This window comes from Hylobates moloch, unplaced genomic scaffold (assembly GCF_009828535.3).
Source record: "Hylobates moloch isolate HMO894 unplaced genomic scaffold, HMol_V3 SCAFFOLD_17, whole genome shotgun sequence".
NCBI classification, from domain to species: domain Eukaryota; kingdom Metazoa; phylum Chordata; class Mammalia; order Primates; family Hylobatidae; genus Hylobates; species Hylobates moloch.
In genome coordinates, this window is record NW_026652292.1 from 31,865,187 (window position 1) to 31,889,596 (window position 24,410).

Genomic DNA, 24,410 nt, shown 5'->3' on the forward strand with positions numbered 1-24,410 from the left:
TACAAGTGGTTTATTTGAGAGGAATTATCAGGAAAAATTAAAGGGAGATGACAGCAATGGGAAGTAATAGCGGAAGCCACCAAGCAAATTACCACTCTAGGCAACTGGAGCTTGATATTACTAGGGAATTCTGGGAGACTGTATGGAACATACATCACAGTGTCATCCCACCCAAAGGAGCTGGATATTTGTCCATCAGTTCCTCTCTGACTTTGCTTGAAGGCTGTTCCTAAGGATGATTATTCTCCAGCACTCTAGTTTGCCTCACATATAGGTTGAACAGACTCTGATGGGGAAAATAAGCCTTCAAGAAAAGAGTTGCAGATACAGGCAGCTGAAAGTTGGTTTTCTCCATAGTAAGTACTAAGGAGAATGGTATCCACCTGTCCCAACCCTGGGCCCCACCCACCATCTGCTTCTTTCCCCTGGAATGGATCAAATCTCATACTTCAGCCATACAAGCTCAATTTCCAGCTTTGACTTTGATTTGAACTCCAGTTGCACACTCATACTACTCATACATGTTCATATTCTTGATTTTGTACTAAGTGCTAAGGATTCCAAGATGAATGAGACATGTTTCCTCCTTCAGGAAGTAAACTATTTAGAGTTTAAAATGATCTCCTCCCCTTTTCTACCTGCCAAAAGAAACGCACTTCCGTATTTCCTTTTTGCATAGTGTCCTCATTTCCCTAAGACACTCAGGTTCACTACTATACCCTCAATATATATTCGTTGACACCATTATCTTCAAGTGATCTCTCTTTCCAGTCTACCAATAAGCACCCTCTTTCTTAATGTTTCTACCTTTGTTTGTTCCTTTCCATTCCACTGCCGTAATCTAGGCAGGCTTTCCATTATGTCCACGATGTCAGTTTTTTTTTTTTTTAAATAGCCTCAGTTATAACAATTCTACCTCCCCACATCTTAAACCCCTACCCCAAAATGAAATTTATCCTCCACACCATGATAATATGATAAATCTTTCTAAAACATGTCATTTTTCTGCTGAGATGCCTTTCAGTTCCTTGATGTTTTATGAAGACTCAAGACCCTCCCCATTTTTCTCAACCCTACCTCTGCAACCTTCTGTTCAAGCCAGATAATCTACACCATGTCACCTGAACAAAACATTTCCAGTCAGTCTCCATACTCACCACTCACACTTTTCCAATTTGTATAACCTTCTTCTCTTTCCTGTCCCAAATCCTATGCTGACTTTAAGACAGAGTTCAGGTCCTATCTTCCATGAAAGATTCTGACCACCTGACCCATGCTAATCCTTCTTAACAGAACCTGTCATTGTCTGTACTAATCATTTGACATTTTATCATTCTCTGCAATTTGTGACATTATTTGTATCTAATTTATTATATCTGTTTTAGTAATCATAACAGCTGTTATCAAACACATGCCAAGATCCTTTAAAAATTTATCTTTTAATATTCCATAACAATACAATGAGATAACCATTATTTCCCTGTTTTAAAATGAAGAAACTGAACATCAGAAAGCATAAGGAGTTAATCCAAGAAAAAACATAACTTTTCAGAATTAGAATTTGAAGCCAGATCTGCCTGACTCTTAACAGCTATTGTATCTTTCCAATAAAATTATAAATTCATTAAGAATAAGATCAATCTTATTTCTTCTTTATAGAAAATACTTTATATACAGTAGGAGTTTAGTCAAGTAATAGATTTGGGGAAAAATTTTTAAACAACTTTGAAAATCACTGGAAGGGACTTAGCTGCAGTTTGTTTTATTTTGCTTGCTTAGTTCCAGAAAAAGCTAATAACAAAAAAATTGGCTGTGCCTATGTTTGGTGAATCCGATAGTCTTTAAATTTTGTGAAATCATGGACACTGTGTACTTGTCCATCAGTGTATTTCTGTGCCTGCTACAAAAATTATGTGTGAGTCCATATGCCCATATAAGGGTAGGCTTATATTAAAATTTTTTAGAATATGAGCCACACCATAAAGATATGATATGGTTTCAAAAGGATTATAAATAAATACTCATAGAGCTGAACAACTCAAACCAGGGAAAACAGGATGTTCTTTTTGCCCTGAGGGTTTGGCTTGGCCTGGGCTGATGCTTTAGTAAAAGACGTCTGTGGTTGCTTACTCCCAACATGTAACTTTTGTAAGCAGAAAAACACACTCTGCCTTACTTTGGATGAAATAATCTATCATTCATTGCTCATTCCCTAGTGATAGTCATATCAAACAGCCTTCTCCCTGTTAATTTGCCTTCAAATCAATACCTGAACTGATGATACAAATAAGCCCATCACTGGACAATGTATGCCTCTTTATGTCAGAACTTCTTAAACTCTCATCCCTGGGTGATCTTCAAGGTCCTGTGAACTCTTTAAAATTGTCTTCAAAATGTTAGATGCATTTGCATTTTGTTTTCTGAGGAGAAGCTTTTATGACTTCAAAAGATTCCCAAAAAGGCCCACGACCCTGAAACAGGTTGAGCATTATTACTCAATGTAAAATAGTGAATTATTATCTGGCTTATTAATTACTTATTAGATGGAAGCTCTAATTTGTAAATACTTTTCATTCTCACACCCCTGGCACATTCCTGGCACAGGATAGTGAGAGATGCCAAAACTTGCAAACACATTTCTTGAATGTCTAATTAATAATATGATCATTTTGGGGTTTAATCTCCTTCAGGTTAGCTGGTAATTACATTTCTTTTTTTTTTTTTTTTTTGAGACGGAGTCTCGCTCTGTCACCCAGGCTGGAGTGCAGTGGCGCGATCTCGGCTCACTGCAAGCTCCGCCTCCCGGGTTCACACCATTCTCCTGCCTCAGCCTCTCCGAGTAGCTGGGACTACAGGCGCCCGCCACCACGCCCGGCTAATTTTTTGTATTTTTAGTAGAGACGGGGTTTCACCGTGGTCTCGATCTCCTGACCTCGTGATCCACCCGCCTCGGCCTCCCAAAGTGCTGGGATTACAAGCGTGAGCCACCGCGCCCGGCCTTGGTAATTACATTTCTGATCTGTAAGGCAGAAACTTGTTATTCTTGTCCAGCAATAACTAAGCCTAAGATCTGCTCACCACTATCCCTAATCCACAAAACTTCAGATATCTCATGTGTTATGAATCTCTGTTCTAGGGGTGTGAGTACATTGCCAAACCACAGTGCTGGTTCCCTAAATACAGCTATCCTTCACATACCATTAACTATCCAGTCTCATAAAGTCACCTGTGGATCAAGGGCATCCAAAGGCAAGTGACTACATGGGTTTAGAAGGAAGGTCTGTGGCCAAGACCTAGAGGGAGACCAACTGACCCACATGAAATTGAATTTATAGGTTTAGCCCACTACTATTATGTGCTAGCCCAGACATTAAGATAACTGTGGTCTTTGATGTTCCTGTAGGCTTGCAAGATTTCTGCAGGGGATTTCACAAGCAGAGTTGTACATTTGGCCTTTGGTAAAATTCCTAATTTTTAAAAATTAGATCTGAAGGATATAATTCCTTTTTTCTCTATTGCTGAATTATACTTTCATCATTACTCACTTACTCATTACTGCATTTGTTCAAGTGTAATAATTACATTACAGTACAGACATTGCAAGTGTTACCACCTATAGGCCAGAAATGTATTTCTTTTGTTTATCTATGATAAGGATAGGATTAGAAGGAAAGATTTCTATCTCAATTTCAACAACCTCCCATCTCCAAGTTTACCACCTTAATATCCAGATCTTAATTTTGTATTATTCTCTTCTTCCTTGTTAATTTTTTCTCCTTTCTTTACAATGCCTAAACAAAAAATCTTAATTACAAACTAATGTAAAATAATTTTACTTTATTATTATCTTCCTTAGGAATGTCATCATTATTTTGTCATTTGATTAAAGTATATGGATTTTTAAACGTAAATATTTTCATGCTACAAAATAATAAAAACAAAAGAACTGACTTGTTGCAGATAATCTTTTATCATGAAGTAATCTCTCATTTTATCATGAAAAAATCTCTTATTTCAGTATGTTCTAGCATAAATATTGGACAAAATAAATAATTTGAACATGTAAGGAGGTACTTTTGTCTGCATTTCCAATGACACAAAAGGATATTAGCAAAGAAGTCTGAACTGGGTTTATGCTTAAATAACTCATTCCTTTGAAAAACATGTTGAATTGAGAAAAACAAGAATTTTGTGGCCTGTCTTCGAAAATATTCAAGATTCCAAATCAGTTCACCTTGTACCCTCTGGTGGATTAAAAACTAGATAAACACATGCAAATTAATGTTTTCCTGTTGATTAAAAAAAAATTTTTTTAGATCTGTCTAAAACTATCACTGGTGTAAAAAACTAAAATTCTGAAATGTCCTCATTACTAAAAAATATTAAAATATTTAAAAATATTTACGAAGTTAAAGAAACTGACTATTAAAAGAACTCATTTTCTGTTTCTTAAATACAGTCTCTCTAGAAGAATTTTTGCCCACATACTAGTTAAGCCTCTCAATCTTCCATGGAGTAAAAATTCCGGGAAGAATGACCAATATGTGTTGGAGCAAAGCTGACTGACTATAAATCTTAGCTGGAGGCCGAGTGGTATAGCAGCAAAACATGGCTTTGTAGCTATTAGGTGCGATCTAATCCCCAGTTTCACCACCTAGTAGTTATGTAACCTTAGAGAAGTTACTTATCGTCTCTAACCCTCAATTTTTCAACAGAACAATCTGAACGGTAAAATTAATGTCTCAGTTTTTTTGATGGTTAAAGACAATACATCTAAATTGTTTAATACATTGTGAAGCTATGTTATAGGCTGAACTGTATCTACCTCCCTACCCCCACCTAATTCATATGATGAAGTCCTAACCCTTAGTGACTCAGAATGTGACTGGATTTAGAGATGGGGCCTTCAAAGAGGTCATTAAAGTAAAATGAGGTCATATTGGGTGGCCCTGATCCAATCAGGTGTCCTTATAAGAAAAGATTAGGACACAGACATGCATGCCAGTGGAGAGGAGACCATGTGAAGACACAGTCAGGATGAGACCCTCTACAGACCACAGAGGGAGGCCTTGGAAGAAGTCAATCCTGCCGACACCTTGATCCAGGACTTCTTGCCTCCAGAGTGGTGAGAAAACACATTTCTGCCGTTTAAGCCACCCAGTCTGTGATATTTTGTTATGGCAGCCCTGGCAAACTAATACAGGCTCACAACAGACCTTGACAGATGAAGGTTATTATTGTTAGTTTTTCCATTGAGACACCCAAATATAAGTGTGTAAGCTGGGTAAAAAGGGCTGGCTTGTAGTTGATGGTGACTAACCATCCACTGAATACATTGAAGAGCATAGCAAAGGATGAATCCTTAAATATCCCCAGCCAGCATGCCACAGTGCTAGAAATTCCCAGCTCATTTATGTCAAAGCACTGACAGGTCCTTTTAAGATTCATATTAAGCCATTATCCTCCATTAAAATCTTTAGAGAAATAATTTAGAAGATTATAGGTCATCTTAGAGACCAGGATCTTGAGAGCATAATATCCAGAGCAAATAAGGTCCAAAGGGGTAAGGGAGAAGGAGAGCACTAGGACACAGGGCACTGTGGGTGAAGAAATTCCCCCAGAGAGTTGACAAAGATATAACAAAGAGATGTGCCTATGTGTGGTGCCTGAGTCCAAGGAAGGCAGGCACTCAGACAGAATGAAGGTGCTGATAAACTGCTACTGAAGACAAGTTTTCTTAAATGATAGTTTGTTTCCGGCCTATAGATGAGATTTGTTTATCCCCAGGAGACACCATCTGTGTGTATGTATGTGTGTGTGTTCTCACACAAATTCACCCTGCAAAATCAGAATGGCCACACAGGGTTGTGAATTCATATTTAGACATTGAAGGTCAAAGGATGTCTCAGCTTGGTTACAGTTAAGACACTCATGAAGAGAAGAGGATGAGTTTATAGAAGGTTAAAAAGAGAACCGAAGAAGGGAATGAGGAATTAAATTGAAAATATGAAGAAGGCATAATAGGTACTACCCACAAGATACTAGAGACAAAGGAAATCTTAAAGTCAGAAAAAATCAGACTGAGAAAACTCAAAATATCTTTTAAAAACCTGTTATTACAATTATTTCTTTCCAATGTTTAAGCCAATTCCTTGTCAGTGCAAATCACCTCAGTGAGGACTAATTAATGGCCTTCTCTTAATAACTCTTCATGAACTTTGATCATCCTTTGACTTAGAGGAGGCTAAAACTAAGTGAACTGAAGAAGAAAAATAAATTAAAGCAAGTGAATCAAATCCCACTAAAAGCAGACAACATTTACTTCACTGCAAGTCAACACTGATGCCAAACCAGTTAGTTAGGTTGGTTGGGCTATCAAGAAATACGCAAATCTGAAATTTTAAGTGGAAGAAAACTTCCAGACCTCAATTTCTTCACTGACAAAATTATAGAGTTGAACTAGATGACCCTAATTTTCATTCCAGCCATATTGTTTTTGTGATTTTGTAATACAATAACTTTCTTTAAATTTTTCTGCTTATCAGGTATTAGCAAAGGTTGCAATAGCCTATTAAGGATAAAAGGAAATGACTTGAAGCTTATAATTCTAAAGGTTCTATTATCAAAAACATGAATGCTAAATCAGATAATTTTCCAAATATTAAGTTCAATGTTCTCCATTTGGCTTTTATTTTTCTTATGACCAGCCCAAAATTTAAGTGTGAAGTCATTTCTTGGACAATGACTTCTTTTATGTTGAGTTTGCCAAAGCTGAATTTTATTTAAAATTCTCTTAGTTGCCCATTTTATGACAGTTCCAACATATTCACCAACAACACCTTCTTTATCTGGTAGAAACTGTGGAACCAAAATGCCATGAGACAAACGATCATGATCCTTCTGATGGAAAAACTTTCCATTCTAGTAAAAATATCTAAGGTAGTATTTTATTTTGATTATTATTATTATTTTTTAAATGATGGAGTTTTGAGGCTGGGCATGATGGCTCGTGCCTGTAATTCTAGCACTTTGGGAGGCCGAGGTGGGTGGGTCACCCCCAGCCTGACCAGCCTGACCAAAGGGGTGAAACACCTTCTCTACTAAAAATACAAAAATTAGCTGGGCGTAGTGGCAGGTGCCTGTAATCTTGGCTACTTGGGAAGCTGAAGCAGGAGAATTGTTTGAACGTTAGAGGTGGAGGTTGCAGTGAGCCGAGATCGTGCCATTGCACTCTAGCCTGGGCAACAGAGCAAGATTCCATTTAAAAAAAAAGGAGTTTTTTCTGTGTTGCCCCGGCTGGTCTCAAACTCCTGGTCTCAAGTAATCCTCCTACCTCGGCCTCCCAAAGTATTGGGATTACAGGCGTGAGGCACTGCATCTGGCTAAGATGCTGTTTTATAAACTGGTAATAATAATTTAAAAAAACTCAGCAATAGCACATTCATGTTTGCAAAATACATGTAACAAAATACATCTCAAACACTCCAATTGTATAGGTTGCTTTAAAAACAAAACAAAACAAAAACGTGCTTTGGATCTTAGAGTTAGCAAAATAAAAACAAGAAAACACATGATTAACACCTATTAAAGTCAATGGAAGGTAAACTTTCAGTTCTCCTTGGGTTTTGTTGGAAATGAAGGTAGAAAAGTTGGTGATTTTTAATTATTGCTTAAGATGACTCCACAGCACCGAAGATGAAGAACCACTTTAATCAAACCTAGTTTGTAAGTTTCTTGAAAGCAATAGTCATTTTTGGTTCATCTCTGCATCCTCTATGACATTTAACATAATACATAATAGGCATTTTATATACGTTAAATTAAATACATGAATGAAGGGGCTACTTTTGTGAATTTGAACAGATCAGAAGCATTAGAAATTCATCTAACTTGAGCTGATTTATGAAGCGTAATTTTCCTTGGGAGAAGAGTGGTTCTTGTCTTATACTGCCCGGGAATGGAAACATTAGTAGAAGAGAATGAATTAAAAATGAACTTGAAGAAAAGGAATAAATACAATTCAAATAGCATTAAAAGCTTAATCATTTGTATGCCAGGTGCAGTGGCTCACGCCTGTAATCCCAGTGCTGTGGGATCACTTGAGGTCAGGAGTTCGTGACCAGCCTGGCCAATATGGTGAAACCCTGTCTCTACTAAAAAATACAAAAATTAGCCGGGTGTGGTGGCACGCACCTGTAATCCCAGCTACTCAGGAAGCTGAGGCAGGAGAATCACTTGAGCCTGGGAGGTGGAGGTTGCAGGAGCCGAGATCGTGCCACTGCACTCCAGCCAGGGCAACAGAGCGAGACTACTCCGTCTCAAAAAAAAAAAAAAGCTTAGTAATTTGAGCTTTTTTTTTTTCCTTTTTTTGACATGAAATGTACTGTGAAGTGTGAAACAGTTCAAGTAAACAAGAGTTAAATAATATATGGTTTGGACACATTTGCATATTAGATTAAATAATCATACATAACGTACCTATGAACAGTTAGTAAAACGTCACTGAAAGAGGAATTACTTTTGTCTTTTTTATGAATGGGCTGCTCAGTCTTGGCTCATCATTTCATGCTTTTCAGCTTGAGAAACTTAACAAGCAGCTTTCAGGGCTATAGTTTACTAGCCCAGTGTTAGGAAGGAAGTATGCGAGGAAAGTCATAAGCCCTTTCAAAGGCATTGCAAGCCAGTGTAGACTGAGTTTTGATTTGTTTACTGCTGCTGCAAACTTGGTGTGACATATTAATTTGAATGATGATATTATTCTTTATTACCATCCTGCATGAGAGTAAAAACAGTCGACGAAACAGATGGAAATTATCTTCTGGGTCCCCTGGGGTTTCCAATCCATGTCATTGATTGGAAATCTACGTATTTTACCCCTTCAAAATGTTTGATTATCACAACATTCATATTATGCATGCTGTACACTCTGCCTTCGTAACAATGCTCATGGATAATTGAAATCAACAATCTACTTTAAGAAAACCATGCCATCTAATCCATCAAACTAGAAGAAGGATTCAATTGTTTGAATAATCCAAGTTTGACATTTAAATCAGGCACATTATGCACATTTTCCCCTCCCTGCTGAGGGGCACGTGCAGGAAGAACAGACAGATCTTGTTGCTCCCTGATAAGGTCAGAGAAGCTTAGCTAGACTGTAGTGATGCTTAAAGCTCATTGGTTTTGCCTATGGAGCACAAAGCTGTTACCATGACTACAAAACTGCCGTTGCTAAGGCATCCACAGGCTCATCTGATGTCAGGGCTTCCAGGTGGCCCAGCACAAAAGCTATTACTTTATGTTGTTGTCAAGAAGTCTTTGAATAGTAGTACATAGCTAAAAAAATTACAGGTAAACAAGGTTTCCTATACTTTTTTCATGTAGACAGAGGCTGCTCTTCAAAGTGGAAGTAAATTATTGGAAATGAATCTATTTCTCCTAATTAGCCCATCAGAGAAATACTAAAGTAGAAGGAAGAAAAGTATGCACAGCCTGTATTAAATTACTGCTTTATTTGCCATTTCCTAAATGTAAATTTAAAGGTAATGGAAAATTTTTAAATAACCTCACAAACATTTGTAAAGCATTTAGATTGGCAAGCCAAAACAGCCAATTCACTGATAAGAATTGGCAGTGTTACAAAACTGGAAAACACAGGGTCACAAAATGCACCAGAAGGGGCAATTCATCCACACTCTTGTCTCTGTAATAAACAGCATCAATTAATTATGTACCTATGCCAATGCCAAATATAGCCTTTTGGGTGTGACAGTCATATAATGATATTCATGAGTACTATTTTCCTAGTGAGGAAAAGATAGAGAGACAGAATAGAAGATAGATAGATAGATGATAGATAGACCTTCTTGGGATCTTAACTTTCAGATCAGTTGAACTGCTATGCTACATTATCCCTTTATCTACCACCTTTCCCTCCCATGAAGCTTATGTAGCAAGCCCCCACCACGTCTGAGTGTAATGCTACTTCTGATAGTGTGCTTTAGTTGGTAGACAGGTAGGGCTAGGATGAGGTTAAAGAGGGAGAATAATAGCTAAAACATGAGTCTTTATTATTTGGCAGACACTGTGCTAGGCACTTAACACCTATAACTTCATTTAGTACTTAAACCTTTACCATGAGGAGGGTAATCTTATTTTCTTATTACAGATAAGGCACCAGGGAAGTTAGTACAAGGTCATACAGTAAGTGGTTGGTCTGAGATCGAAACCAATGCATATATGATACCAAGTCTGTTCATTGGTCTGCTTTAGTATGCTACCTCAGGAGTTACCTAAACTGTGGATGAATATTTACCTCTATTAAATAGGGCTTGAAAAACGAGTGGTGGAAGGGTTCACGGCATCACAGTGGAGCACCCAGAAGGGACTTTTAAAGATCTTCTAATCTAGTCCCCGATGCCGGAACCACCTATCACCTCTACATAAGTCCCACTTATAACATCAACCAGACAGAACTCCTCTACTAACCAGGAACTCACTATCTCCTCAGGCAAACATGTATGTTAGAAATGTATTCATTTTATTGAGCCTGTCTCCCAGCTGGAGGTGCTGGGATCTGGTAGAAAGCCAGGTTTTGTCTATTTGGCTAAGATCTGGGCAAGGCTGAGCCTATTGTATTCAGTGTATGATATGTAGGCCTGGGTGTGGATGGGACAAGTAGAGAGGCTCTTGGAGTAGCACTGCAAGAATGGTGAGAGGTCTAAGGTTTTACCCTTTACTTGTTTGCAAATGAGTGGGTTGGCCAATTGCTTCCAGGATGCTGGCAGAAAATATGAGATTCCTGGTGCAGAGATAGGAGAGTTAATTACTCAGTGCAATAGCAGTAGCCAGAGTATGAGCATTTGTACTGGTTCTCTGAGCCCCAATTCCTGCAGGGCAACGTGAAAAGTGTCGGGTGACACCTGCACATGCAGTGGTTTGTGTTATAAGGGAGAACCTATAAGCTTAGGGAATATCATATTTTATAATGGATAGTAAAGCTTGCCTGAACTTTGTCCCAGAAGGAGAAATAATGTCTGTCTTCCATGGTCATTATATATATGTTGCTATACAAATATCTTTGGAAAATAGTCCAGAATAGAGGCAGCTGGTATATCTGTTGGCATGACATGCAGAAAAAAGAGAAAGTCATAGAAAATTATCTTCTAACAAATACCTCTTTTGCTGTAATATTCTCGCTATGATATGATCTAGGAACAAAAGTTTTTTTTTTGCTTTTTCCTGGCCAGCCACACCACACTGCTACCTCATACTGAATCTCTACTGACCAGATTGCCTTGCTTTCTAGCATAGCTGCTACAGCTACACCACACTGCCTCAAGCTTTACTTGTATAATTAGACGTTTTTAAAAAATTAAAATGCAACCTTTATGTTTATTTCTATAACCTTCTTTTTCAGAAGAATAGAGGGAACAGCATCCCAGCCCAAGCTGAACTGTGGCAATAGCCTCCTGACTGGGTTCTCCACATCCGAGCTTGCTTGCTTCTCTTTCTTTCTTTTTTCTTTTTCTTTTTAGACCGAGTCTTGCTCTGTTGCCCAGGCTGGAGTGCAGAGGCGCAATCTGGGCTCACTGCAACCTTCGCCTCCCAGGTTCAAGCGATTCTCCCGCCTCCTCAGCCTCCTGAGTAGCTGGGATTACAGGTGTGTGCCATCACGCCCAGGTAATTTTTGTGTTTTTAGTAGAGACTGAATTTCACCATGTTGGCCAGGTTGGTCTCAAACTCCTAATCTCAAGTGATCTGCCCATCTCGGCTTCCCACAGTGCTGGGATTACAGGTGTGAGTCACCATGCCCGGCCCCGTACTTGCCTCTCATGATTTCAGTCCCTACCCTGCAGTGAGCATTATGTTTTAGCTATGCACTACTTATCATGTCCTAATTTCTGACTTTCATTTTCTATAAAATAAAACCATTTTATAACTTCTCTTTTAAAAGCTAAAACCTGAATAACAGGGCTGACAGGGTCCAGTCTACATTCCATTCTCACCTTGAAACACTCTTCTTCCTCTTTCTATTCCTGCCATAAAATTGTTTGAAGGAGCCTTTAAACATGCCATGCGTCAGAGCCTTTCTACTTGGAGTTCTCTCTGCCTGGCATGAGCTCTCCTCATTGCTCCCTTTAGCTTATCTAATTTCTATTCTAACTTGCAGGTTTTAGCTTCTAAGTTATTTCTTCATGGAAATCTTTCCTGACACCCATACTAGATTGTTTGCTTATGTTATATTTCTAGAATCTGCTGTCCTTTGTAGAACTCACCACACTTGTAACTAATGTCAGTCTTCACCTTTAAATTCCAAAGGGCAAGTCTGTTCTGGCCCCATCACCCAACAAAATGCCCGTAACAGTGTTCAACAAACATGTGCTAACTGACTTCCCAAATAAGCTTCACATTTTCCAGCTTGCCTCAACTACATGTTCATGGGATGAAATAATGGGAAATGAGTGAGGGGTATACTGCCTAGAATCTTCCAAGCAATACCAAGGCATTGGCCAGGTGCAGTGGCTCATGCCTTTAATCCCAGCACTTTGAGGGGCCAAGGCAGGAGGATTGCTTGAAACCAGGTTTGAGACCAGCCTGGGCAACATGGTGAGACCCCATTGCTACAAAAAATACAAAAATTAGTCAGGTGTGATTGTGCACACCTATTGTCCCAGCTGCTTGGGAGGCTGAGGCAGGAGGATCACTTGAGCTCAGGAGGTTGAGGCTGCAGTGAGCTGTGATCATGCCACTGCATTCCAGCATGGGCAATGCAGTGAGACCCCCAGGCCAAAAAAAAAAAGAAAAAAAGAATGAGGCATTTATACACTGTTCAGTAGACAAGGGGGAGACAGTGCAGGATTCTGAGCTGTGATGTGAACGGGTCAACCTGGAGTGTATTCACACGGCTTCCTCTTTGGAACCAAAGATAGCCCAGCCAGGCACACTGGGTTTGTTTGTCTTGTCTCCATTACAACTTCAGCTCTCCAGAGTCACAGCTATTAGTGCTTAGAAATACAGGCTTGGTCACACAATCATTTGGGATTTAGAATTTCTCCAAATTCAATTCATAAATTGAAAAACATTCAAATTCATGAATCCTTTAGAGAGCTGTGGAAGTAATGATGTCTAGAGGAACTAAAATTCCATGGAGGAAAGACCATTCAATTTTTGTCTGAGGATCAGCAGATTTTATTTTTACTGTGAATATTTGCTATTTCTGGGCATGGGATGGAGGTTGAATATTGTGGCTTGGTCTAAACCTTCTGAAAATCAGAGTGAAGTCACCTGCAGGCTAACAAAGCAGTGACCTTTGTGGGAGGATGCCTGAACTAAAGCACCTGCAGGTGATTTGCCAAGGGGTCAAAGGCCACCAGATTATCAACAGAAGCCCTGGAGGAGTCTTAGTAGAGTGATGAACTACAGGAAGAAAGACTGAGTTTCACCAAAACTGTAACACGACCCTGAGTTAGCTCAGTCTGATTGGATTATGTGGATAATACAGCTACCCTATCTGCCTATTAGAGGAAATATTAAATACCATCTAGGGAAGATAATATCATCTGGAAGCTCTATAATTCATTTGTACTCAATATTTAAAATAAAATAAAAATTACTTGACACAAGATGAGAAATGACCATTTGGTTAGTAACCAGATTCAGAACTTGAAGTTAGCAGCCAAGAACTTTAAAATAATTATGATTAATATGTTCAAAAAACAAGAAAAGACAGAAGAGATATATGAAATCATAAAAAATTTAACAGAATTGAAATCTATAAAAATGTATGAAATGCACATTCTATAATTTAAAAATACAACATTAAAGTTAAAAATTTAGTGGATGAATTTAATAATAGATTGGAAGACTGGATTAGTAAACTGGATAATAGATTAATAGAAAATGCCCAGTGAAGTACATGGAGGGAGAAAATAAGTAGAAGATAAATGGACATAAGTGTAAGAGTCATGTGAGGTATACACAAAATTCTAATATTTTTATAATTGATTCACAAAAGAAAAAAGACATAGGCTGAAGCAGAAGCAATTTCTGAACATATAAGAGTAAAGAATTCTTTATAATCAATGAAAGACCTCAGATCACAGACTTAAGAAGCTTAGAGAACTCTGCAGGAAAAATGCTGAGAAAATCGTACATAGGCACATCATAGCCAAACCGGCTGAAAATCAGACCCAAAGAAAATCTTAAAAGTTACAGAGAAGAAGGACACAACATTGAAAGAAACCACAATAATACTGGCATCCCCCGAGAAGTGATAATAAGCCAGACATATTTAAAGTGAATATGACTTACTTAAATTACATATTTAAAGCATTGAAAGAAAAGAATCACTAACCTTGATTTCTATGCACAGTGACTTCTGAGTTATTTTTTCATCAATAGGCTGACTAAACAAAAACCACAAAAGTAGTTGTCTACGCAGAAGGAAAATTAGGCTATATAAAAACAAAAATGTCAGTGGGAAGAAAGAACATGGGAGAGAGAAAACATATGGGTAAATATAAATGAAATTGACCATACAAAGCAGTATCATAATATTTCTGATGATTAAAATATACACTGCATTCAAATGCATGACAGCAATAACACAGAAGGCAGGGAGGTGGAAAGTAGATTTAAAGTATTTTAAGGCTGTAGCCTTATGAAGGAAGTGGTAAAAAATAAATAATTTACTTTATTAGCAAGGAAGCATGATTTCAGTTCTGCAATTGTATTTCCTAAATAAAGCCCAATGAACATGGTTGACTTTATACCCAATGTTAGTGTCCTTTGATATTACAAATTCCGTTACCATATTGCCACATTCTTGCAAGCATCCTTCCACTTCCATATTCTCTATAAGTTTTTCTTGGCCAGAATTAAGGCCAGAGTAGACCCAAGTCTTATTATTTCCTCTACTTTCTAGGCAATTAACCCTCAGCAAATCAAGAATGTAGAGGATCCACTGCCTGTTATTTTATTTTTTTGAGACAGAGTCTTGCTCTGTCATCCAGGTTGGAGTGCAGTAGTGTGATCTTGGCTCACTGCAACCTCCGCCTCCCAGGTTCAAATGATTCTTCTGCCTCAGCCTCTCGAGTAGCTGGGATTACAGGCATGTGTCACCGTGCCCAGCTAATTTTTGTATTTTTAGTAGAGAGGAGTTTTCACCATGTTGGCCAGGCCTGTCTCAAACTCCTGACCTCAGGTGATCTGCCTGCATCAGCCTCCCAAAGTGCTGGGATTACAGGTGTGAGTCACTGCGCCTGGCCAAGGATCCACTGCTTTTTAGAAGAGCAAAGCCACCAGCTGATGTCTAGATGCTCACCTCATCATCCTTTTAATACGTTGCCTCTGTAATGTGCACCATTAAAATCTTTTATCTGGCTGGCTGGCTTGTAGGAATAACCCCTCAATTATTTTACTCATTTACTTCTTTTCTTTTATCCTCAACTCAGTGTTCTTCCTCTCTACCTTGCTGATCTAAGTAGCAATAATATTTTACTTCTATTCCTTTTCATTTCAACCTGTTTCTTTTGAACAAGAACAAATATCCTTTCAGGGACATGTTCTCATTCCTTTTCACCAGGTCTGTGAGATAGTGATGATCCTCTGTTTATGTTTATTTGTGGAAATTGATATTTTATTTGTGGACTAGTCATTATCTTGTCCTACCCATCTTTTCCTTTGTTTCATTTCCTAGGAATTTCAAACTATTTCCTTCTCTCTCAATAGTAATGTAGATACAACCTAGACCTGAGCCAGATTCCCTTGCTTCAAAATCCCAGCTCCAATAACTGCAGGATGACCATGGTTGTTTTTCTTAACTTCTCTGACTTCATTTCCTTATCTCTAAAATGACAATGAAAATAATAGTATCTACCATTATTTGAGATTTGGAGGGTTTTGTTTGAGTTAATGTAAATAGAACTCTTAATCACTTGTGCCAAACTGCTTGTTCAATAAATGCTGGCTTTTGTTCTTCCTCCTTCTTTGCTTTTTCTTCTCTTTGCTGCCCTGCCTTATGGTTTTATACAATTTTAAAAATTTTTCCTTTACATTTCAGGTTAGAAATCTTTCCAATCTGGCTAATCTTAACACAAATTTTATTCCTGTATTGATCCAAAATTTTCTGCCTCTGTGTGTGCCTTCCACGTGTTGCTCTACTTCTGCCCTGAAAGGCTTCAGAAAACAGTTTCCTTTTCCACATAGAAGCTCTTCCAAAAAACACCTGTTTTATCTCCTGTGAGGGGTGTCATCTGTAAACTAACTGCTATCATTTCATCTCTCCATTCTTCAAGAAACATTTCTACCCCTGGATTATCACTTTCTTGTTTGGCAGGGAAGGTGAAGTATATCTGCAATGCTGATCATCTTGGGACAATGCACATTGCACAAATGCACATACAGCTGATCCTTTGAACGCGTGGATTTGAACACATGGATTTCCTGTTGCTTCTGCCACTCCTGAGAAAGCAAGACTAACTCCTCCTCTTCCTACTCTTCCTCAGGCTACTCAATGTAAAGTTGATGAGGATAAAAACCTTTATGATGATTCACTTCCACTTAAAAAATAGTAAATATGTTCTCCCCCTTATGATTTTGTTAATAACATTTTGTTTTCTCTAGCTTAATTAATTAATTAATTAATTTTTCATTATACTTTAAGTTTTAGCGTACATGTGCACAACATGCAGGTTAGTTACATTCTCTAGCTTGCTTTAGTGTAAAAATACAGTATATAATACATACAACATAGACAGTGTGGTGATTCCTCAAAGACATAAAGACAGAAATATCATTCAACCTAGCAATCCTATTACTGGGTATATACCCAAAGGAATATAAATTAGTCTATTATAAAGACACATGCACACATATGTTCATTGCAATGCTATTCACACTAGCAAAGACATGGAATCAATCTAAATGCCCATCAATGGTGGACTGGATAAAGAAAATGTGGTACATAGACACCATGGAATACTGTCCCACCATACAAAAGAACAAGATCATGTCCTTTGCAGGAACATGGATGGAGCTGGAAGGCATTATCCTTAGCAAACTAACACAGGAACAGAAAACCAAATACCGCATGTTTTCACTTATAAGTGGGAGCTAAATGATGAGAACACGTGGACATATAGAGGGGGAACGACACACACTGGGGCCTATTAGAGGGTGGAGGTTGGTAGGAGGAAGAGGATTGGGAAAAATAACCAATGGGTACTAGGCTTAATACTTAGGTGATGAAATAATCTGTACAACAAACCCCCACAACACAAGTTTACCTGTGTAACAAACCTGCACATGTACCCCTGAACTTAAAATAAAAGTTAAAAAAAAACACCAAAATATATGTTAACTGACTACATTATCAGTAAGGCTTTTAGTCAACAGTAAGCTATTAGTAGTTACATTTGGGGAGAGTCAGAAATTACACATGGATCTTCAATTACTTGGGGATGTCTAAATCTCTAACCCTTGCATTGTTCAAAGACCTCCAATATCCTGTGTTCCTGATTTTAAAAATTGCAACCTACTTAGATTGAGTTACCGGACTTGACGTACATAAGTAGCCTAAGAAAAAGACCTAAAAATTAAACTATATATTAGATGTATTTTGATATGTGACAGGAAGGATGTTAGAAGGCATCAAGCTGTGACTTGCCCTAATCAGCCAAGGTTGAGCATGTGCCCTGCCAGGTGGTAAAAACAGGAATAGGAGCCCTAAGAAGAAGTCAAGGCAGAGGAGGGCAACAGGAGAGTGCAAAGCAGGAGAGGAAGGTGTAGGGTGGCCTATACCATGGGGAAACAAAATGAGGCTAGGCATGAAAACCAGATGTTACCTTCCCATACCAGCCCAGAGCTTGCCTCAGTACACACAGCGACACTGGGAAAAAATGTGATTGATTGATTTATTTAGTGAACACTTCAAAAATGATGACTTAAATATTTGGGATTTGGTTGGCAAATTGAAAACACTCAAAACATATTTAGTGAACACTTTAAAAATGATGATTTAAACATTTGGGGTTTGGTTGGCAAATTGAAAACACTCTAACAAAACACTTTTACCCTTCAATGTCTAATCTCTGAAGGGTTTCGATACGTTCTTATTTCTCTCACCGACAGTTTCTTAGAAAGCCTTTTGATGCTTCCTATGTGACTCTTCAGAGTATTCGTTGTTTTTTCCTAAGAATCAGGAATTTACTCACTTTCTTTGAAGTAAGCAAACAAAAATGTTAAAAGGTACTTGTTTTCAGTTCATAACTTCAACCCCCAAGTAAAGCAGACAATTCTAGCAGTCTTTATCTTCTACCCTACACTACCAGCCCATTTAGCAAATGCCTGGCTGTTTCCATCAGACCCTTGGCTGGTAAGATATTATTTTAGTTCTAATCAGAGCTGGTGTACTGCAAGGCTGGCTGAGTTTTTTTTTTTTCTTGGAAGAATTCAGGAATTATTCAACTGATTTTCCTACCTCAACTCATCAACTTTCAAAATTAGATACATTATAAATGGTCACCACATAAACCAATAGTAAAACGCTTGGGACAAGAAGTATTTTGGATTTTGGATTTTTTTTTTTTTGGATGGTGGATTATCTGCATACATATAATAAAAAAACTCAGGGATGGGATCCAAGTCTAGACACAAAATTCATTTATGTTTCATAAATACATATACAGATAGCTTGAAGGTAATTTTATATAATACTTTTAATAATTTTGTGCATAAAACCAAATTTTGACTGCATTTCAACTGCAACCCATTGCATGAGGTCAGGTGTGCAATTTTCCACTTGTGGCATCATGTTGGTGCTCGAAAAGTTTCAGGTTTTTTTAACATTTCAGAGTTTTGATTTTCAGATTAGGGATACTCAGCTTGTATCATTGTATATGTAAAGAAGGAACCAATATTCTTTAATATTCAATATTCATCTATGGTGGGTGATACATGGAAAAGCATATTCACATCCTTTATATATAATGTTGTTTGACCATGCAGCTTGTTGGGGACAGGGTACATAGTAGCCATCAGATGCTCAGAGGGGTCTTTGAAACTTTGTTAGACGTGATAAGCCAGTAATGCTGCAGTATTCAATGACTTATGATATGATTTGGCTGTGTCCCCACTCAAATCTCATTTTGAATTATAATTCCCACAATTCCCATGTGTCATGGGAGGGACCCAGTGGGAGGTAATTGAATCATATGGGGGCAGGTCTTTATCCTGCATTCTCGTGATAGTGAATAAGCTTCATGAAATCTGATGGTTTTAAAAACAGGAGTTTCCCTCTTCTCTTTGCTTGCTGCCATCCACGTAAGTAGGATGTGACTTGCTCCTCCTTGGCTTCCACCATGATTGTGAGGCCTCCTCAGCCATTTGGAACTGTGAGTCCATTAAACCTCTTTCTTTTGTAAATTAGCCAGTCTCGGGTATGTCTTTATCAGCAGCATGAAAACAGACTAATACAACTTAGCATACCAAATTTTAATTTCTTGTTTATGAGTATTTATGCAATGTACTTTTATTGGGGGGAAGAAGCAGAGAGGAGAGCTCTATTGCTCACTCAATCTCTCAGGATCCAGGCTCACAGAAGATGCCTCATCTTACAGCCTCATCCTCTGGATCATAGCCTTCTTTGTTAACTATGGCAGAGGATAAAATAGCATGGATAGCACACATCTGTTCTACTATGCTTCTTCCCAGAAGGGATACATGCCTTTCCCACTTACTTTAGTTCATTGGCAACAACAGGTCACATGGCCCAACCTAACCATAATAGGTCTGGGAAATGTAATTTTTTGTGTGTCTAGAAAGATAAGAAATCCAGATCTTGATTTTGCTAGAGAAACTTCTGCCATAGACCTTAAATAAACTTGGGTTATACTAGGACGTTTATCAAATAGTTTTATCAAAAATCAATGTCACGATTGGTAGCTGGGACTCTGAAGGATAGAGACAATATTACCTGTATATGATTGATAAATAAATATGTAAAGGATCTGTAATTTAGTTATGGAGGTCTCAGGATTTTGTTTCTTAATAACATTTGAACTTATGAACTGAGAAAAGAGAGGACAGAACACGGAAGTGCAGGACAGGAAGTACTAACAATGATGTCTTTGGTCACGTAATTCCACTTAGGAAGACATAAATCCTTTCAATGATGTACAGCATTTTAGTAGAAAAACAACATATTTTTGGACATAAAAGCATAAAATGATTTGAGTCACAGCAGAAATAGAATGTTGACATGCGGAAGTGCTTTAAAATTTCACTTATATCATTAGGAATTAAAGCAGAGTAGAGTGCACTGGGAGAGTGGATTTTTAGGTCCGCGCAGCAGGGCATTTAGTCTTGTCTTGCTGAAGTTCATTGTCCCACAGCTACTGGCATTATCTCATCATGTTCTTCTACTGCAAAACGTTTTAGGTCCTCATCAAGTGCAGAATGAAGTGCAATCTCCCTAGCACACACTTGAGAGTCTTCAGGCATCTTACTCCTGCCCACTTCTTCAATTTAAACCCCTACCATGACTTTTCCCTTACTCCATTCTCTTGGAACCCAAAACATCTTCACCCAGGCTATGCTCTGTTGGCTTTGGGTATTTTATGTGCATTTAGTAACCACTATGCAGGAGAAGAATTAGCAAAAGCAATTACTAGAATATTTTAATTACAATCCTATCAAAGACAAACTTTGGTTTAACTGCAATATGTTTTCTTATTTGAAGTGAAAACAGACAAAGAAAGAAGATTCATGCCTGAATTTTCACGGATACATTTGGATCTCACATTCTGTTTTTTAAAAGCAGAAATGTGGACTGGTTGACAGCAATAATTAGAGCACTGGGCTTTTATAACATTTTTGTTTTCAGTTTCGAATGTTATACATGCTAACAATAAGTGAAATTCAAAAGTATATTAGTAATAATATATAATATTATATGTGGTAATATTATACTAATAAGATGATTAGTAATAATTTAATAATCCTCTCTTAACAGTCAACTAACTTCATTTCTATTCCTTTGGGAATCAGTATAAACAATCTGTCATCACGTTATTCTTTATCTTTTTCCACATTCACATTACCAAAATACATCATGTATCCATAAGGTTTTTTTTTTTGTCAGAGTCTTGCTCTGTCGCCCTCCTCCGTTCAAGTGATTCTCCTGCCTCAGCCTCCTAAGTAGCTGGCATTACAGGTGCCCATCACTACACCTGGCTAATTTTTGTATTTTTAGTAGAGACGGGGTTTCACCATGTTGGCCAGGCTGGTATCGAATGTCTGACCTCAGGTGATTGGCCCACCTCAGCCTCTCAAAGTGCTGGGATTACAGGTGTGAGCCACCGCACCAAGCCAGTAAAGGCTTTAAAAAAAAAGAGAGAGAGACAGAAAACCTAATCCAAACTCATTTGGGATGAAAGAGCACATGTAACCCCAGGTTTGACTTGAATGATGTGTTCAGGATTCAGTTTCATTCCATCTATCAGTATGGCTCTACTGTCCTTTGTGGGTGAGCTTCATGGTGGTGGCTCAGTGGCTTTACTGGTGGAGGCCATATACCCTTTTACTTATGTCCAAGTCCTGTAGAAAAGAGACTGCCTCTGCTTTGTCGCCCCAGCACTCCTAGCATTGTCAGCAAAAAAGAGTTTTATTAGATTTTATGGAGTTGGATTGCACTGACTGTGCTCTTGAGCTCAGCATGTTGCCACCTGGGTCATGTGCTCCACCCTGTCTTGAGGATGAGAGCCCACATGGAGCACGTGGACTAAGATGGGAGTGACAGGTCCTTAATGAGATTTAGGGGTTACTACTCACAGTCTAATAAACGGATGGTGGGCATAGAGTTATACAGGTCATGGTTTGCCTATTGCTCTCCTCCAAGTCAGAAATTACAGCTCATTCCTTTTAGCAGTCTAATAATGTCTTATGATCTAGAATTATGACAACTTTTTAACCTACCAACAGACATTGAGAATTTTCCTGATTTATTTTCTATACCACAAACAATGTTGCAACAAACATTCTTACATACTGTTGCTCTTACTTTTATATGTTGTGTTCTTCATTAATGTCTCTCTTGTATATCCTTTTCATATCTGTTATGTTCTTTATTTTAATTTGCTAAAAATTGTTAGTTTTTTTCAGAAAGGTTGTAATAATTCACACAAAATTTGAGAGTGCCCGTCTCCTTACATATGCATAGGACTAGATGTTTTAGTTCTTTTTATTTTTTAGGTGAAAATGCCATCTTGTTTTTATTTTTTTCTATATTTTCCTTACAAGTAATGAGATTATCTTTTCAAATATTTATTTAAATAAGTTCATATATTTATGTAACCTTCTACTAGAGTATGTATATGTGTGTGTGTTTAGTAAATTTTCAAACAGTGTTTTTACTATAGAAAAATTAAATACCTGACTGATTTATGTGTTTATTTGTGTGCATTTTCATGTTTTTCCTTTGATTTTAGCATATTCTTTCTTCCTTGGGGAAAAATTAAACTCCATATGGTCAAATATATCAATCTTCACCATATTTCTTGAGCTTTCTGTTTTGCTAAAAAAAAAAAGTTCTCCTTACTACAGGGTTATGCAAATCTTACCCTTGATTTTGCCAGATAATTATTATTATTTATATTTATATATTTAATCCATTTGGAATTTCTAAAAATATGATATGATATAGAGGAGGGAATTTAAAGTTTTTATCAATTGGATAGAGCCAATTTACTACAGGCATTTATTTAAATTATCCTTTTAATAAATAATTCAAATTTTAACTAATTAATAAACATTTATTTAAAATATTATTTTCCTACCCTATTGGCATTTTCTTTTTCACATTATTAAGTTTCCATACATATATACTTAAATGTGTTTCTGGAATATTTCAGCTATTCTACTTTTCTATCTTTCTGTCCTTATACCAATGCCATACCATTTTGTGGTAAGTTTAATATCTATAAGGCTGTTCCTTCTAACTCTTCTTTTTAAAAAATCTCTTGGGGTGAGGGAAAGATGGCCATCTAGACACAGCCAGGTGAAACAGCTCCCACCGGTGGACCAAGAAGACTGGGGTGCTCCCAACAGATTTTCAGAGGGAAGGCACCAAGAGTGGATGAAGGGAAGTCACAGAAGCTGGGCTGAAGGGGAGGAAAGCTGGGAACCCTGCACGAGGTTACCATGCACCAAACTCGTTTCTGGCCCCTAGCGGCTCCAGGAGAGTGGATGAGTTGAGCTGGCAAAGAGCAACCCACTCACCTCACAGGCCTCTGGAATCCCAGCAGGAGGAGACCCCTCAGTCACCACAGACACTCAGGTTGGCAAAGAGAGATGCTTAGAGAAGTGGCGAGGCAGCAAACCAGCTGATGTGGAGCCCAGAGCATTTGGTGTGGGGGCATCTGTAGTGGAGCACGGCCAGGGACATCCATTCCCCAGTCTCCACTTGCTCCCATAGGAGGCTTTAGCCCTAGGGAAACTGGGTACTGAAGTCTGCAGGGTGTCTTGCCCATCAGATGGGGCCAGTTTGACCTGAGCACCCCTTGGTCTGCTGGACTCTCCTGGGGTCCCAACCTGGCCACATCTTCTTGCAGGGCAGCCTTGCGTCCCATGGAGGCCCACACCATAGCTTCTGAGCTGGTGGACCATGCCAGACTGATGAAGAGCTCTAGTGGCTTGGCCCCTATGGCCATATGCCAGCCCACATACTCCCTCCCCATACTGCAGCTTTACTCGGGTCCATGGAAACTCCCCACATCACTTTGCTGGTGTATGTGGGCACAGGCAGGTTTTTCTTTCCTTACCTCACCAGTCTGCCCCCATTCCCCAGGCAACCGCCATTGCAGATGAAGTCTTGGTGGTCACAGAGCCAGCCAGCCCTGCCCCTACCAAGGTCCTGCCCTTGCGCTAGCACTGTGCAGAGAACAGATCTTCCCTCACCCTAAGCGACCACTTCTGCTTGTAGGGCACAGAGAAGGCACTCAGACCTGCACCCGCCAGCACCCCACCCCTGAGCCAACACCACTGCCAATATGACTAGGCATACAGTTGCCAGAAGGGCCCCCCACCACTCCCCTGAGCTGCGTTGCTTTCTCCACTGTGGTGTAGGCCTGCAGGGAGGCAGGCACTCTGGCACCTGGTAGCACTCTGCTGCAGCTGCTGCTACCACTGCTCCTGGCACATGTGAATGAGGACGGATCCTGCTGTCACCACAGTATGAAACGCTTTTGCTGACACCACCCATCAAAGTGTAGTGACTAGCAGTCTGGGAGCCTCCCCTATGCAGTGGATCCCTAACCTCGAGGAGCCAGAGAACAAAGTAAGGGCTCAATACAAGTCCCTCAGAATGAGAGCACACAGTCCAGGAGTTGGGAGCTGAGTGTTGGCCCCCTAAA

The 24,410-nt window shown here is 38.7% G+C and overlaps 1 long non-coding RNA gene across 1 annotated transcript in view; it reads right to left on the bottom strand.

The window, feature by feature from the left end:
* The window catches only part of LOC131381710 (uncharacterized), a 96,960-nt gene that overhangs the window by 22,708 nt on the left and 49,842 nt on the right, over positions 1–24,410 (bottom strand). Inside the window, exon 4 of the long non-coding RNA XR_009210597.1 lies at positions 14,357–14,456. This is a non-coding gene — a long non-coding RNA (uncharacterized LOC131381710). The remainder of the gene's footprint in view (positions 1–14,356; positions 14,457–24,410) is intronic.